Source organism: Protopterus annectens, chromosome 2.part2 (assembly GCF_019279795.1).
Source record: "Protopterus annectens isolate FY-2018-M chromosome 2.part2, PAN1.0, whole genome shotgun sequence".
Classification (NCBI taxonomy): Eukaryota; Metazoa; Chordata; order Ceratodontiformes; family Protopteridae; genus Protopterus; species Protopterus annectens.
In genome coordinates, this window is record NC_056730.1 from 931895689 (window position 1) to 931909768 (window position 14080).

Sequence of the window (14080 nt, forward strand, 5' to 3'; positions counted from 1 at the left end):
GCCTAAGATTTTCCATTGCAAACTGACTAATTTACTCAAGGCTCTGTGGCATTGATTTTGTTATGGTTAACATCCTGGTGTTTGGTTCAGTCAAGTAAACACATGATTGGAGATTAGAAGCAGTGGTGCAGCCAGACAAAGCTCAACATTGACATAATATGGTTACAGTTAAAGTTATTACAAAGAATTACATATTCTTGTGTAAATATTTGGATAGCTATAACAAGTTGAAAAAGAACATTGTCAATAGTTAAAGTATTCACAAGTTGCAGTTCATAGTGATGACATTAAACTGAGTACACTCTTTGGAACAGAGATGACTAGATAATATAGCCTATGCAAAAATAGAATTGTTTGGCTCAGATATAGAGTTTTACTCATTTCTTCTCTCTGAATGTAGTCAAAGTATGCTGCTGGTGGAAGGAGGGAAGGAATAGTTCAGTCTGGAGCACTGCTGGAGTAGAGCTGTTTTATTTAGGTGGCCTTGTGGTATTAGTTTTAAGTTGGAAAGCTTAGAGGTAGATCTAATTTGCAGATGGATAGAATTCCAGTTTTTAGTGGCAGAGTAGAGACTTTGGCCAGAGGATTTGTGGGGTTTATATATGCTAAGAAGACATTGTTCATTAGATCAGAGTAATCTATTAGGGTTATAGGAATGAAGAATAGGTGTGAAAGTAGGGCAATCATTGGCTTTGTGAATAATGTTGTTTGTGGAGTAAGCTGCATGCAATCTTAAGTGATGAGACAGTTTGAGCTAATTCAAAGACTTAAGGGCAGTACAGTGGTCACTGCAGTACTGTTTGTTGGTGGCAAATTTTGCAGCCTTATTATAGGATGTCTCCAGCTTATTTTTAACTGTAGTCTGAAGGTTGGATATATGGGTGAACTATATATGAGAGATGGGAGAAGGTAGGTAGTGGCAAGAGTAGTTTTTGGTTTTCTTTTTTTTTTTTTTTTTTGTGGAATGGCCCATTACATTTTGTAGATGAAAGATTTAGTCATAGTGTTCAGATGGAATCTATGAATTACTTGGATGTTAGGATAGTTACAGATGTTTAAATAACAATGTTTTCAGTGTCTTTTATTTAGAAAAAACAATATTTTCCAACACTTCTTTACACTTTCAGAGCAATCATCCTTTAAAACAAAAAATGAATTTCGTAATGGGCCAAATGTTAAGAATGTACAAGCTTATTACATTGGATAAAATGTTTACAGTGGAATTAAATAATTTAATTTCTTGGATGATCTGTTGACAATGGAATTAAATAATTTAATTTCTTTATTTATTAGGAGAATAAGATTATTGCCATGGTTTGCTGTTACAGGTGACAACAGACATTAAGGAAAAGTGGAAACATAAATATACTCCAATTTTAAACAACCCAAGTTTTATTCCACTGATAGAAAGAATAACATTAACACTGCCAGGAAAGATTTTATCTGGAAAGGGAAGACGGCAAGAGTCAGTTGGGATAAGCTTGTTCTTCCAATAAAACAGGATGGATTGAGATTTGCCTGAGTTGAAGGGGTACTTCAGAGCAACACAGTTAAGGCTCCTATACATAGCACAAGCAGAAATCTATAATTCAAAGATGATGATGATGAAAACAGGGGGGGGAAGCTCAAGTAACAGGCAGTGACTGGGATTTTAGATGCAGACCTTAAAGGAGAACAACAATAATCATACAGAATATTATATTCATAAAGTAGCAGAAGGCATTCTAAGAACTAAGCCAACATGGGAATGGAGAAAGGAGATTCTGCTGATAGGGATAACTGCAATTAGTATACAGATAGTAGGCAAGAGGAGGTGGGAATAAATTGGAGAAAATTGGCAAAGGAACCAAGGTATTGGGAGCAAATCACTAGAGGGAAAGGTAATAGAATGGGAAGACGCCAAGAACATATTTGGTCTGCAGGCTGGAGATTGCCTTCTATATCAGTGATTGATATCAGAGTATAAGCAAAGAGAAAGAAATAGGGGTCCTAAGTGAAAGGCCAGCACTAGTAGAATTTTTAGTAGAATCTAGAACAGAAGTTACCATTAAGAAAGGAATAATTAGTAGAATTTATAAAATATTGCATGTTAAGTATAAAAATCAATCAGTGGAGGTTAGAAAGGATTGGGAAGAGAACTTTGATAAGCACTTCGCAAAGAAACAGTGGGGGGATATATGTATGTCTCCCAAATATGCAAAAAAATCTAGAAGATCTAGGATCTTTGCCTTGAAGTGTTTACATAGGTATTTTTATACTGCAAGCAGACTTCAAAGTATTTTTCATCAGGTAGACAGCAAATGTTGGAGTTGGGATGGGGAAGAGAGAGATAACTGGGAACATATTTTCTGTGAGTGAAATGAGTTTGGAGACTTGAAAGATTCCCTGCAGACTGCTGAGTCAGAGATGCTGGATGAGCAACTTGGAGTAACTAGGGAAATTATTTTTTTGAGCTTTGATACAGAATTGGAATTGCCTAGACATAGTAAGGCTTTGCTGAGTCTAATTATGATGGCTGCCAAAAACAATTACTAGAAAATGGAAATCTAAGTCTAAACCAACTTTGCTAGAAGTAACAAAGATAGTAACAGAGATAAGACAACTGGAACTGTGATCTTTAGAAAGGGATGGGAGCAAATTGCATAGGAAAAAATGGGAAATTCAGGATCAATACATTCAGAGGAGAAACAAGGTTTAAAAGAAGGCAGAATTTGAATGAGCTATATGTAATGGTTGACTAACAATCACTGGATACGTTAAAAGTGATGTATAATGTTTGCAGCTACAGTTGTGTCAGCATGGTTTGGAATATATAATGTTTACAACTGAGATTGTTTCACTATGGTTTATTTTCATTTATATAACATGGTCTATGTTATGTGTGATAATTTAATAAAGATGTTTCTTGTTTAATGGAAAAAAGCATTAACAAAGCCAGGCTTTTCTGTTTTCTAGTGATGTGAAAAAATTTAGAAGATGATAAAAAATGGAGCGTTCTTTTGATTATACTTTTATGTCTAGGTTGGGAAGATCCCGTGTTTTATTTGTAAGAAAAACAGAAATATAAAACAGATTTTGGAAAGGACACTAGCAAATACAGAATTATTTTGTAGGAAAATGTAGAAGGTGTAAATACTGTGTGTGTGTGTGTGTGTGTGTGTGTGTGTGTGTGTGTGTGTGTGTGTGTGTGTGTGTGTGTAGGGGCATCTATAACTGTATCTGGTTTATCCATTTGTTACTGGGGCATCTATAACTGTATCTGGTTTATCCATTTGTTACTGGGTCTCCTGTAAAAGGTAATTGTTTATTTGGCTCAGTGACTCTGATGTGATTGTTTTTGTGTTGGTAAGACTGAGATACTCCTTTACGACCATATTTCTGAACATGTCTGTAGTATAAAAACAAAGGATGATAAGAATGCTCTTTATATACATTATTTAGTTTGTAAAGAATTTAAAAAATATATTTTTGTTCTTGAAGTTGTAAAGAATCAAACAATGGGAGGAGCTTGGGAAGATTTATTGGCATTCTGGGAATTATGACAAATTAGGTTAAATACAACTGAACTCCTGGGATTAAATTAAACTGCATCAGTTTCAAGTGTATTGAGACTGAGCAGCAAAATTTTAATGTAAAGTGAGAATGTTGTTGCTGTCTGTATATATTTTAAATAACATATATTTTTAAAAGTGATTGAAGGTCACATGATAGTGTGATGACAGCAAAGGAAGGTTATTTAAACTTTTAAGTAGCTTGTGTAACAGTTCTGATGAACTCCTAGTTAATAGTTTGACAAAAGAGATTAACTTCTAATTAAAGTTTTGGTAAAGATGACTGACTGATTTTATTGTTTTCACTTATTGTATACTTAACGTGAGCCTCTGGCCTGCAAAGTTTTGTTTAGGTGTTTGGGAAATATCATTTCTGCTGTTGCAACCATCTTTCCCCAACTTTATTCAAATACAATCCAAAATGCAGTCCACAGTGTTATGATTTTCCTGGGGACAGGTGCCACAGTAACAGTGTCTGATTGGATAGCAATTGTCTCTCATCCAGTTGCCAGGCAGTAGATGCTTGGTTATTGACTAAGAATAGCTAAAATTAAATTTGTCATGTTTCACTCAACTTTCGTTCAGTACACTCATACATATTGGGTCCAAATTGTCTTAATGTCTAGCTTAAATGGATTGCTCTGTGAACACAGTACCTACTTTAACAACACAAAACACAGTTGATTGGGCATCGTACATTTTGAACTCATTTAGAAGAATTTAATTGTTGTGTCCCCTACTCTAACAGTTTCTCCACATGTTATATGATTATAATTACTTAGGGGCATATTTAGTCTCAGTTTGCACCAGCATTGAATGGTATCATCTGACATAGAAGATTGGTAAAGGCTGCCAGCCTAGCCAGATAGAATTCTGTAGATAATTCTGTCATTTGTAAATATTAATGTAAGCCACAGGCTTGTTCTCTTAAATGTGAAAAGACTGCATTGGGTATTGAACTGCAAAAATGTAACAACATTGCACTCTGCTGTAAGAAAGCTAAGTCAAGCATTTTATGACTGTCTTTGATGTCAAAATTCGGAGCCGATATGTCTAGAGGGGAGGCATCCTGCCTATTGTTTTAAGACCAGAGTTGATGGCTAGAATTTGCTCTGGTTTCTGACCAGGTGTAAAGAATGTAAACATAGTTTCTGTCAGCTTGGGAATACCAGAGAAGTGTGAAGAATGATGTAATGTGTAGCAGCTCTGTGTTATCAATTTAAAGAGGGAGAATCAGAGAGCTCAGAGCATTTTGTCTTGAGAACATTCAACTCACCAGCACTGCCTGTTTCTATATGTAAGGTATTTAGAACTGTGGTTTCTGTTAGCTATAGCTTGGAAATAATAAAATTAGACTAGTTTGTTTTCTGTGATGTCAGAAATTTTCTACCGTATTATTTTAAGTATTTCTGTGTGATCTCTGAACTCTTGACTAGCATTGTGTAGTAAGAAGTATTGTCTGGTGTTTTTATTAATTATGAAATATTTTTAAACCTTTCAACTGTGGCTGTTTTGTGTAGAGATAATTTAAGCTCTAAGAGTACATTGCATGTATATAGTGATGCTGTACCAAGTCACTCCAAATAAGTGTTGACTGTTAGGTCACACTTACCATTTGGATAATAATAATTAATTAGTAATAATCTGACACCCTTTTAAGGGCCTTGGAGTAGCTGATAATGTGTGCTCTTAAGGGAAATTGTACTTTACTTTGTGTGTATTTATTATCCTTTCTCTATATGGAGGCCCCTCACTGGTGTTAGTGGTGAGGGTTGAGACTCCTTGATTGCTGGGCCAGGGCACAGGCATCACAAGGTTCATAGGAGGTTACTAGATTAATGGCCCCAGGGCCTTTACAAGCTTAGCCAAGTTCAACCTGTGTTCCCAAGGGTGTCTGGTATAAGCAGACAGTAAAATCAGCACCTATTGCCCCTGTCTAAAAGGACACAGGTGGAACCCCCCAGGGTGAATTTCCGGTTACCTATTCAATCATCCAAATTGCGCTTAAATAGGGCCAATGTGGGGCTTTGTTTAACATGAATAGGAAGCTTGTTCCAAAGATGGGGCAACCTCTGGAACATGGGTGCATATTAATGAGTAACAAATTTGTTAATCAGTTTATAATGCTGTAGAGTTCATTTCTGCTATGACTTACATTGTTGTCTTGTTTACCTTGCAATGGTGTCAGGAGTGCAGGCAATAGACTTATTTGTAAACATGATCATCACTAAACCAGTTAAGAACCTCCATGCACATCAAGGCTACTGACTTGTGTTAGTCGTAAAAACATTGGAACATAGAACTCAAATCAGATGGACATGTTTCTGAGGATTTCAAAGGCAGAATTGCATTGCAATACTGAGAGTGATTTGTGGAGTGGAAACAAAATTAAATCTCTAAATATTTATCACCACTGTCCTTTTGAAGTCCTTAGTTTTAAAATCAGTAACGCTGGTCTTCAGAAAATCGCAGAAGATAGCTAGAAAGAGAAACACTTATTTTGCATAGTAATTTGCATACTGATAGTAGAATTCATCTCTTCTCTTCTGTCAACATCATCTGTAACCTGTCCTCTGGTACAGCACTGGGCAAGACAAATTGGTCACTCTATTGTTTGATTACCACATTACAAAAGGCTAACAGATGCCTTGCCTTGCTACTTAATGCTAATTGGTAACAAAAACCATGGAAGATGTCACCCTATAACTTGGCTTTCACAGAACAACAAAAGTAATGTCAGTAGAATGCAAACAGTGCTAAAGTCTCTAGGTTTTCCTCTAAACACCTCTCCAAGTCTTGTGCTAGATTAAGGCTGCTGTCCATCATGGAGAGGCTGGGTTTGCTAACATGTAATTGCTCTAACCTTGCCTTCTGTCCTGTTCTAAGTTGCCTAGCAGCATTGTTTTGATTCTCTTCTGAATCCCAGCTTTCCCTCTCCATCCCAAAGCATCAGCTGTGCTTATGTAATATTTTATTTCCTTTTTAATGGACCTCAGCCCGAGTGCTGATTCCCTTTACTGGCTGTGCTTTCCTAATCCATAGTCCTGACTTTCACAGCTGTACCCACAAACTGCAGTCATTATTTAAGTTATTTAGATTTATTCTGAAGTGCACACATGGCATTACTAGTGAATGTCCCACCTAATGTTAATTCATCAGTCTTGCAGTCATGCCCTCTTACATTTAAACTTCTCCGTCTAAATCATTGCCTTACCAGCGCTCCCATACAAAAAATCTTTGCTTCTGTTTAGCAGAGCCTTTCTCCTATATTCTACCAAATAAGCTGCTTTGTCTGGCAAGGCATTTCACGTAATTGTCCCAAATTGCGGACTAGCACTACAAGCAACTTTAGAGCCATTACTGCCCTACCCGTGTTCTCCTCTGCTAGGGCAGGTTCATACCTAGGAGCACTTGAGTCTTATTTTGATCTTCGCCTGTTAGTGCTGGTGATAACATTACCAGGAAGAAGTTCTAAGAAGGCCTGACTGGACTACTTTGTATATTTGCACTAGCCAAGACTGTCTTGTTCTTGTGTGGGCAAGCACTTTCTGCGGTTTGACACCTTACAGGCTGTACCTAGTGGAATAATTTCTCAATTGCGTTTTGTGCTGCAAACGTTTGTACTTGTTGCTGTTTTGTAATGCACCTAGGTCACAGCTTAAAATGAGATAATTTCATACGAGTCTGCTTACCTAGTTTCCAAAATAAAGTAAAATATTTAATGATAAATCTTAATATGAATATGGTTCAGTAGTGTAATAGTTTATGTACCGGTGTATAATGTTACCCTCATTATTACAAGTACCAATAAATATTATGAAAATAAATATAGTGATAGGATTAGGTTATAGCAGATGAAAGTTTAACTACTTGACATTTGACATTAAGCCATTATTGTTTATTGAGCAATGTTACAGGTGGACAGGCTAAAATGAGTACTCAAAGTTTTGAGAAAAGACATCCATCTCTGAGCACAAAGGTATTGGCCCTAACAAATGCCTTTAATGACCTCAGTTTGACTAAGCAACTATGGTGTTGGGAGGAGCCAACCAGATAGGAATGGAAGGTAGTGGCTTTTGCCAACTCGCCTGACCCTTAGAGACGACTGAAGAGGATGGCACACAGGAGCTCCATCTGGGAACGATCTGAGATTGCTGGGACTGTAGGTGGCATGAACCTCCCAAGGTCAGAAAATGTACTGTAGCAGACATTGAAGGTATACAGAATCGCATATACATGGGAACTGCGGGTATTTCAATGTACATTCCACTGAACAGAAGGAAAAGAACAAATACTACAGGAAGTCTAAACCTTACTGGCCGCTGTTTACAGAACCAGAATCTTGCTTTTCTGTCTCTCATTGGGAACAGGGGATAGGGACTGATGACAGTGAGGTTAGGGAACTTGTGTAGAGACAAAAGTAATAAAAATAAAAAACTACTGTAGTAAAACAAATCACATATAACCAGCTCTTTACTGATTTACTTATTGTTGTGGGTATGTTATACACTCCTAATTACTTTGAAATGGCATTGTCAGATGTTGGTATTTTTTTTGGAAAAATGTTTCTGTGATCCATCTAAAAAAAGTAACAAACTCTGCAGTTGTCATATTTATTGAGAGAGAAAACTGAGTCAGTATCATATGCATTAGCTCAGGATGTGAACCCTAGACACTGAATTTCAAGAGGCAATAGAAACCATCTTCTCAAAATATCAACAAAATATATATTTTGTAGCCCAGAGGTTCATCACTTGTTAATTCATATTTTTTTTCTTGCTCCTTTTCTTTTGTGATTAGAAAAAACATGTATGCCACGTCATTAGATCATTCTGTCTTGCATCTTATTGAATATTAAGATCATTGTCTTTACTAACTCTTGACAGTAAGTATTTTTAAAGCCATAGCACAGAGCAAACAGGATGCTGCACTCTTAACCGAAAACCATAATTGCCAAGAAAAATAACAAATGAGCATCATGCAGCCAGCTTGTCACTGCTCTATAAATGTAAGCTTTCTACGGATACCGCTCTGACAGCTGGCTGCATGAGGCAGTTCAGAGCTGTTGTTAACTGGATTGGGATTAGACCACTCTGTCCTCCCTCCTCTAGATTCATTAATTGTGGTTTGTCAGTAAATATATTTAAGTATTGCTTTTTTCTAATTTAAGGAAATGCAGCTTAGGAAAGGTGTTTTCTGAAATGTTTTTGGCACACAAATGAGAGCATTGTAGAACTTCAAGTTATAAGCATTGCACAGCAGGCCTGAGTTTCACACACACAAAAGAAAAGTTGGCAACATAATGTACCTAGACAGCAAAGTAAGCTTATAGCTTGAAAAAATTCTGGAATTTGGGCAGCTACATAAGGGACTCTTATGGTTTTAGACAACTTGGATTTCTCAAGTCAGAGTCCTATGCCTCAGCTGTTCATGGTAGTCCAGAGTTGACCAACTGTTCTTTAGCCAAGATGGAATCTGCATTGCCTCTGAAACTGATGGTTGTCTATCAGAGGAAATCCTATTCCCAGCATCCTAACATCCAAGGGAGGCTTAGAATTATGATCCCTGTATAAATGATACACAAACTCCTTTCCTGCCTTTTGAAAACAGGGGCCACCACTCCAGTTTGCCAGTGCAAATGTACTGTCCCCACTTTCCAGACTGAAAAGGAGCATTAACTGTAACACTGCAACAGTTCCGAGTGCCTTAAGCATTTCCAACCAGACCTCATTCACCCCTGCAACCTTGCAACAGCTATACTGTTTCCTGACTGCATTCACTTCATATACAGAAGTGGACTTAGTTTCACTGGTTTCCTCATTTAAAGAATTACTCCTTTTCCCAGGCCTTGTGGAGGTGTGTAGCAGCTGCTCTTGGTCCGTAAAAAGATGTAGGAAACCTTTATTTGGGTTCACCACCTGCAGAGGTGAGGATAGAGGGTCAGCTATGATGCCAGTGAAGTGGATGGCAGAAGTGGGGCAAATTAAGATAACCTAGACCTTGGCAATGGGAATTAGCTTTTGTGACATTTACACTGTATTGATACAAAAGGAAGGAAGACTCTTACTAAAGTTTGAAAAGTGACAGCTAGCTGTTACTTGTTTTGTATCAACAGACACTGTTGGTTCTGTGACCAGATCTCAGGTGAGTAGCTTTCCTGGTGTAGATCTGACCCTTGGGGTAGACCACATGCTGCTGTAGAGATACCCAAAAGCTTCCTGTTGCATGATGTGCACTTGAAATCTGTGTCAGTAGATAAGAGGGTCACCTCAGTGCAGTCAGCTTCATGTTTTTGTGCATGTTCTGGTAGTGGATTATGTGAATAGTCATTCTTTTTTTTAAACAAAAATATCTTTATTAAATCTTCATGTATGACATAGAAGATCTTACATTTATATAAATGAAAATAAACCATAATGACACAATCTCAGTTGCAAACATTATACCTTACAAACCGTGCCAACACAATTGTAGCTGCAAACATTATACATCATTTTTAACATATGCAGTCATTGCTAGTCAGCCATTACATAGCTCATTCAAATCCTGCCTTCTTTTAAACCTCATTCCTTCTCTACATGTATTAATACCACATTTCCCATTTTACCTATGTAATTTGCTCCTACCATTTTCCAAAGATCCCAGTTCCAGTTATTTTATTTCTGTTAATATATTTGTTTTGTGATAGTCATTCTTGTTATACAAACACACTCACAGGTGCAGTGCTGATGAAAGATAACCTGCATATTTGTCTAGATGAATGGGAGAGATTGCAACTGCCATCTGTGGGAAGACAAAAATATTGAGGGGAACAAATGGAAGGAGTAGCTTACCTAGGATATAACTGAGTGCAGATTTGTGTTAGTCATGGATTCCCTATAACAAACACCATGTTCAAAAACAAAAAAGCACATGTGTATAACAAAACCTTGGGTCAGTATTTAATGAGTGATTTTGTGGTGATGTCATCAGACTGAGACTGCATTTTCTTGTCAGCCAGGTCCAGAAAGATGCTGAGTTTTCAGCTGGCCACAACTTATTAGTGAATTGGGTTAGAGTTGTTTCTGAGTGGAATAAGTTCATATGTCAAACTCTGAAGAGCTTCGTCCATATAGTTCAAGACCTCAGTAGTTGAAGTGGTAGTAATGATCTATGGCCAAAAGACATTTAGTAGTTGTCATGGATGAGCCCTGGGTCCCTCCCTTAGATCCCTTCTTTTGGCAGCATTTATAAGGAAAGTCATCAAGTGAAGGAAAGATGCCTGCAATGATAGTGGGGGAAGGAGACATTTTAGTATTTGATGTATGAATATTCAGTTCAAGTGGAGGAGGTAAAGGACTGTGAAATCTTATACAAATGAAGGTAGAAGGGGATTGGGAGATTTGACCTATGGATGGTACTGTAACATTGCTGCTGCAGACATTGTACTTGACTGCAGTGATGAAGGGAGAACTGAGTCATTCAATGGAGTTCTCAGTTTATCAGCCAGTCAGAATTCTCATCCTGATCTGTGTTCTCAAGCTGTGAAAATTAATACTGACTGAAGAGATAGGGGTGTCCTCTTTCCCCTTTGTTATTTGCATTATATTTGGAACCATTGGTTAAGAAAATAAGGAACTCAGAAATCCAAGGATGTAATTGGTATGGAAGTCAAGAAAAATTGACTTTATTTGCAGATGCTATTATTTTATACCTGATACAACCAGAAAAGGATATTTCAGTGTTGTGGAACATTCTGAGACAGTTTCAAGTCTTTTCGGGGAACAAAATTAATGAAGATAAAACAAAGGCAATACCTGTAAATTGTATACCTACACAAAATGGTTCAATATCCATTATTTATGGGGACATGATAAAATGAAGTACTTAGGAGTATAGATTAAAACAGATTATGTTATGGCAGCTAAGGATATGGGGAAGAGACTAAACAAAAGATAATACAAAAACTGAGAAATTGGAAGCTCTGTTTTATGGCTGTGGATAGTAAGATACAAGCCGACAAAATGTTTTAGTCCCTTTAGTTTTATACACAGATCAGGTATGTTTTTATCAACCAGAGGAAAAGTTGTCGATAGCAGTTAATAAAGACTTGAAGGATTTTTTTCTGGGAGAAGAGGGCAAGAGTCAAGTGTGATATGTTGATCCTTCCATTAGAACAAGATGGTTTGGGATTACCTGATTTGAAGGGATATTTCAGAGCTACACAGTTAAGGCTGCTATATATAGCAACGGTTGTAGCTGCACTGTGGTGTGTGTCCTGTGTACAAGTGGTGCACTAAGTGTTCTGGATGAAGTACAGTAGTTATGCAATTCATGCTGTAGATACACTATGCTTTGTGTCCAATGAAAAATGGTGCACTAAGTGCTGGAGTACAGTAACTATGTAATTCATGCTGTAGCTGCACCATGCTGTGTCTCCTGTGTGCACATGATGCACTCGGTGTTCTAGATGAAGTACAGTAGTTATGTGATTCATTGATTCATACTGTAAATACACTATGCTGTGTGTCCAGTGTACAAATGATGCACTAAGTGCTGAAGTGCAGTAGCTACGCAATTCATGCTGTAGCTGCACTGTGGTGTGTGTACAGATGGTGCACTAAGTGCTCTAGATGAAGTACAGTAGTTATGTAATTCATGCTGTAGCTGTACTATACTGTGTGTCTTGTGTACAAATGGTGCACTAAATATTCTGGATGAAGTACAATAGTTATGTAATTCATGCAGTAGCTGCACTGTGTCTTCAGTGTACAAATGGTGCACTACATGTCCGGATGAAGTACAGTAGTTATGTAATTCATGCTGCAGCTACCCTGTGCTGTGTCTCCTGTGTGAAAGTGTCGCATTCTGTGTTTTAGATGAAGTACAGTAGTTATGTAATTCATGCTGTAGCTGCACTCTGCTGTGTGTCCTCTGTACAAATCGTGCACTAAGTGCTCTGGATGAAGCACAGTATTTATTTATTTATTTGTTTGTCATTTGTTAACTGGGTTAGTCCAACTGAGACAGTAACCCGTTTACAGTGGAGACCCGAGGAGAAAAGCTCCAACTTGCAATATAAGTAAATACAGTATATGAAACATTTCAAAAGAGTGATCAACATTACAAAAGCATAATATACATTGCAGGAAATACATATTATAGGAGATAAAATGTTTAGGCATACTAAAAAGAAAAATGAAATGCAGTCTTAGAAAACTCTTTTATAGTAATTACAAGAAGAACTAGACATGAGTATACACAAATTGAGGGTACATGCTAGAAACAGTGTGGTATTAAATAAGGAGATGTATGTAGGTGAGAGATGGATACAGAGCACAATAGATTATTGAAAATGGTGGCTAATGAGTCAAGGAAGGTAGTTGTGGTAGCAGTATGAGAGATGGTGAAGAAGTGTAATGGGGAGTATGAGAGATTAAGTGGGGCCTTGGCAATGGCAGATGCTGGCATTTAGGAGAAATTTTTGAGTTTGGATTTAAAGAAATTAGTGCTAGAAATAGCATGGATGCTAAGGAGGAGCTTGTTTCAAGCCTGGGAGATGCTGTTTTTGTAAAGAAGTTTGCCAATATTTTTGTGAGGTTTGTAGGGGTCAAGTAGCTGCTGGTCTGAGCTATAGAGAATACAGGAGGGGGTCTAAAGGGATATAAGGCAGTAGAGTGAGGGAAAAGCTAAAGGTTTGGAAAGTAAAGTGTGTGTGAGGTGCAGCTGGGAGAAGAGCAGGTGTTGGGTGAAGTCCAACCAGTGAAGTTGTTTCAAGGCAAGGCAGTGATGTGTTTTGTAGGGATGGTTGCTGGCAAATCTTGCTGCACTGTAATAGGTTTGACACAGTTTAGCTAAAACGTGGTTTGTAGATGAGTAAAGATAGGAGTGGCATACAGAAGGCAAGGCAGGAGGAATGCCTGAGTGTGTAGTAGTTACGTAATTCATGCTGTAACTGCACTGTGCTGTGTGTTGTGTACAAATGGTGCAGTAGGTGTTCTGGGTGAAGTACAGTAGTTATGTAATTCATGTGGAAGTTGCACTGTGCTGTGTGTCCTGTGTACAAATGGTGCACTGTGTTCTGGATGAATTACAGTAGTTGTGTAATTCATACTGTGGCTACACTGTACTGCTTGTCCTGTGTATAAGTGGTGCACTAAGTGTTCTAGATGAAGTATAGTAGTTGTGTAATTCATTCTGTGGCTGTACTCTGCTGTGGGCCCTGTGTAAAAATAGTGCACTAAGTGTTATGGATGAAGAACAGTAGTTATGTAATTCAGCTGTAGCTACACTGTGCTGTGTGTCCTGTGTGCAAATGGTGCACTAAGTGCTCCGAATGTAGTACAGTAGTTATGTAATTTATCCTATGGCTGCACCCTGCTGTGAGTCCTGTGTAAAAATGTGTCCATATTATAACAGAGAACGCTTAAAATAGTGAACGCTGTATAATTTACCCTAAAATGTCAAAACAGCAAAATGCCGAACAAACAGAACAGCGATTTTTTTTCCCAGGAAAAAAAATGCTGCTCCATTAAAAAAAACAAACAAAC

General features: G+C 37.6%; 1 protein-coding gene across 1 annotated transcript in view; it reads left to right on the forward strand.

The window, feature by feature from the left end:
* LOC122795855 (xanthine dehydrogenase-like) overlaps nt 1–14080 on the forward strand; it is a 5725158-nt gene that overhangs the window by 1377203 nt on the left and 4333875 nt on the right. The window lies entirely within an intron of this gene.